Here is a 4,780-nt window from a genome sequence, read left to right as displayed (position 1 = left end):
TGGGAATGGGTGGGTAGGGAAGTGGGGGGCGCTATGGGGGACTTTTGGGATAGTATTGGAAATGTAATTGAGGAAAATATGTAATAAAAATATATATATAAAAAAATAAAGACCCACGTCTTATGGATTTTTGAGTAAAGTTTGGACAGGATGTGACAGCCTTCCCATTTCATTTTCTGCATTTCAGGAGGAACCTTTTTTTTTTCTCTTAGAATGATTGTAGTATGAACACTTTTATCAGCCCAAATCTGTCCCCTTTGGCTAGTTGCGCAATGTTTTGTTATCACTGAGGTTTCAAATTATCATGAAAGTTAATTTTAATAAAATCAGAAAAGCCTTTTCTTCCTTGAGTTCCTGCTGTGTGAAGAGTTCTCTCAAGGTTAGCCTGTTTCTGTTTGCAGCGGTCCCCAGTCTCTCAAGGGAATCATTTTGAAATGGTGACAAAAGATGAAGTGAGTACAAGAGAACCTGTTTAAGATACAACTGCAATGCAATTATTGCATATAAAATATTAATCATATTTTTCATTTCTACATTTTTGTGAAGTATATGTGTGTGGTGTGGTAGTGTTTCTCTTTCCTCTTCTCTCCCTCTGTGTGTGTGTGTGTGTGTGTGTGTGAGTGCATATCTGTGTATGTTTTTGCATGTTAGGGGATGTATGTTCATGTGCTTATACATGTGAAAACCAGAGGTTGCTGTTGGGTCTCTGGGAACCACCCTCTATTGCTTTTCTACCTTATTGAGAGAGGGGCTCTCAGTCAAACCCAGAGATGGCTGGTATGGCTAGTCTTTCTTGCTGAGTCTGCTCTGTTTTCTCACTTCCAGGCTGGAATGATGAGAGGATGGCCCTAGACACCTGGCCTCCAGGTGGGATTCTGGGTTTTCACTCTTCCAAGGCACATGCTTAGCCTCTCAGTCATCTCCTCAGCTCCGTAATCACCTTAGTTCGATCACACAGCGATTCAGTGTGTAAATTTCTCTCTTTTCCTGATATGAAGAAATTTGGTGCTAGCATAGTTCATTTCTATATCTCATAGGGTTTGATGTTGGTCTGTTTGCTTTTTCCCTCAATGGTAGTTGATTGGGACATGGAAAGGAGCCTTTAAAAATAGGACACTTAATAAGGAGATTCAGAGATAAAGCTGGTAGACATCTACAAAACTGCAGATTCACGTGCTGGATATATACAGGATGTCTGAACAAGCAAACCATTACCAACAGATTTAACTAAGCCAGAGGAAGAACAGCAGCATCAGGGCAGCATGAGAAGACTTTTATGTGGGAAGAAAAGATCAAGAGGTTAGAAAAAAAAAATCCCTAAATGGATTTCCCAATAACGCAAACATTTAAATAAGGTTAGATAGATAAATGTGAAAAGGGCAATAAAAATAAGTGCACATAACTTTTAAAGCAAAATGATAAAACTCAAAATTACCCCAACAGAGTAGAGAGTACAAAGCAAAGAAACATAGAGCATAAGAGGAGAAAAGAAGAAATAAAAAAGATCACCTCTAATTAAAAATACATTAACAAAATTAGGTGAGTGCATTAAGAAAAACTAAAAGGTGTAGCACAAATAAAAATACAAGCAAAGAAACATTAAAAAAAAAAAGCACATTTAAATCTGCCTGACAGTCCCTTCCTTGTTTCCATCACTTGTTTTCTGTGTGTGTGTGTGTGTGTGTTTGTGTGTGTGTGCATGCATGTGTGTGGGTATGCGTGTGTCTGGGTGTACATACATGTTTCCATATGTGTAAGGCAGAGGTAGTGCCAGGTGGCTTCTTCAGTTACTCTCCAACTTACACTTTGAAAGCTCTCCCACTGCACCAGAGCTTGGGACAGACCTGTTTGGGCCCCAGTTCAGATTTGCAACCTGTGCACAGTTGGAGATGTAGCGCTGTGTTAGAACATTTGCCTAACACATGTGAAAAGCCCTAGGTTTGATCTCTAGCACTACCAAAAGGGATAAGAGGACCCCCCTTCTAGTATGTGATATTAGGAATTAACAGCTTCAGATGAATTATTGAACATATTTCTTTGCATCCTTACTCTCTCATTAAGCTCCCGAGATTAAAAGAGTTATTCTCCCTTACATAACGATGTGGAGAAATGTCAGACTGCAACCATCTCTTAGGTCTTACCAGCTGGTTTCTCGTTATAGAAGTCTGCAGTACCTTGCATGGAGCCCGAGTTTATGGTCCCAAATCGCTTCTGTCTCTTCAGCTCTGATTTGAGAACTCTGCTTTCATTTCTTTTCTTTTTGCTTAACCGGGGGACAAATTTTATTCACACAAACATTTGTTTCTTTCTCTTTTTTTTTAAAATTATATATTTACTTTATTTACATTTCAAATGTTGCCCCCTTTCCTGGTTTCCCATCTGAAAACCCCCTACCCCCTTCCCCCTGCTCACCAACCCACCCACACCTGCTTCCTGGCCCTGACATTCCCCTACACTGGGGCATAGAGCCTTCACAAGACCAAGGGCCTTTCCTCCCATTGATGAGCGACTAGGCCATCCTCTGCTACATATGCAGCTGGAGCCATGAGTCCCATCACATTTTTACCCAATATGGAATCACAAATAGCAGTCAGTGGTTTAGTACCTATAGTAGCTGGTTCCTATGGAAATAACTATATGACTCTTTTTTTAAAGATTTATTTATCATTATATCTAAGTACACTGTATCTGTCTTAAGACGCACCAGATGAGGGCGTCAGATCTCATTACGGATGGTTGTGAGCCACCATGTGGTTGCTGGGATTTGAACTCAGGACCTTTGGAAGAGCAGTTGGTGCTCTTAATTAACCACTGAGCCATCTCTCCAGCCTGAAGTGTATGACTCTTATGGGAATGTGTACACAGTGGGTATCAGTTGTATGAACTTAAATGTTTATAGTGAGAGATATCAGACTCATCAAACTGAAATAATTTTGTCTCTTCTCTTAATTTTGCATAATTAATGTAGTTCCTCAGGTAAGGCTTGGAGCAACAAAAACGTATTCAGATATTCTACATCTGTCTCATCAGTGATCAGTCACATTAATAAAAAAGGATCAATAAAACATTGACGTGCACACGTTTCTAGAACATGACAGCTACATGGATATGAAAACTCTATTTGCGTTAAGTCTGTGTTACTATTGCTGTGAAGAAACACCATGACCAAAGCAACCTGGGGAGGAGTCCAGTCCAGTCCAGTCCAGTTCAGTTCACACTTCCACATCACATCACAGTTGAGCATCATCAAAGGAAGTCAGGGCAGGAATTCAAGCAGGGCAGGAACTTGGAGGCAGAAGCTGATGCAGAGGCCATGGGGTAGTGCTGCTGACTGGCTTGCTCCTCATGCCTTACTTAATTGGCTTTCTTATAGAACCCAGGATCATCAGCTAAGAGGTAGCCCCAACCACAATGATCTGGGCCCTCCCCTATCAATCAGTAACCAAGAAAATACCCTAAGGCATCTCTCTCTCTCTCCTTATTAGATGTTTTCTTTATTTACATTGCAAATTTTAGCCATTTCCTCTCCACCCCCCACTTATCCCATCCCCCCTTCCCTTGCTCACTAGCCCACCCACTCCTTGTTTCCTGTCCTGGCATTCGAGGACACTGGGGCATCGAGCCTTCACAAGAATAAGGGCCTCTCCTCTCATTGATGTCCCACAAGGCCATCCTCTGCTGCATATGCAGCTGGAGCCATGGGTCCCTCCATGTGGGCTCTTTGGTTGGTGGTTTCGTCCCTGGGAGCTCTGGGGGTACTGATTGGTTCATATTGTTGTTCCTCCTATAGGGCTGCAAACCCCTTCAGCTCTACAGGCAGATCTTATGGAGGTGTATTCTCAGCTGAGGTTCCCTTCTTCCAGATCCCCCCAGCTTGTGTCAAGTTGACATGAAACCAGCTAGCAGACTATTATACTGCTGAGGAGAGTACACTGTTCCAGGCATTTCTGTTAATGAGCGAACCATTTATGTCTTATGAATAGTAAGTGCTGACAAAACCCAAGGACTCTCAGAGTCAGTTGGGAAGTTCATCCAGTCTCGGCTAATCTTGGTCATGCAACTCTGGTGAGTGGGTATCTGTGTTTGTAGCTCTGTTATCGGAGTGTCTGGACTAGCTGATAGTCAGTTTCTCTAGGCTGACTTCTGGCATAGGTTTCCTTCCCACAACCCACAGGAAGAAATGGGCTTCTTCACATGTAGCGATGTCGCTCTAAGAAATTAAAAGGATGAAGGAACAGTCTCTCGAGATCTAGTCTAGGCTTGGGATTTTAAAAATCTCTTCTGGCAGGTTATATTGGATAGAGTATCACAAGCCCAACCCAACTGCAAGAGCTGCAAGAGCTGAAGAAACAGATTGCATCTTCCAAAGGAAGCAATGTTAGTCAGGCTTCAAGAGCATGCACACTAACGGCATGACTCACTTTTGGGATATTTGGCTGTTGACAGCTTAGAAACCTCATACCTCCCTCTTTACTTCTTACATCCTAAAAAGCTGCCGAGGAAACTTTGTACTTTCTCCTTTGGAAGCCAGGGAAGCTCAAACCACAGAAACCCCTATGTATGTGGCCACCATTGCTACAGTCCCTCCTCCAGCCACCACTAAAAATTCTGGGTCACTCATTCCTTGTCTCATGGTATGTTTGGATGAGCATGGGAAGTACATGGTGCTCTTCCCCAATGATTTGTTCTGTCTGCCTGTCTGCCTGCCTGTCTGTCTGTCTGTCTCTGTGTGAGAGAGAGGGAGGAGAGGGAGAGGGAGAGGGAGAGGGAGAGGGAGAGG

Source organism: Mus caroli, chromosome 16, assembly GCF_900094665.2.
Source record: "Mus caroli chromosome 16, CAROLI_EIJ_v1.1, whole genome shotgun sequence".
NCBI classification, from domain to species: domain Eukaryota; kingdom Metazoa; phylum Chordata; class Mammalia; order Rodentia; family Muridae; genus Mus; species Mus caroli.
Note: the sequence above shows the minus strand (reverse complement) of the source record.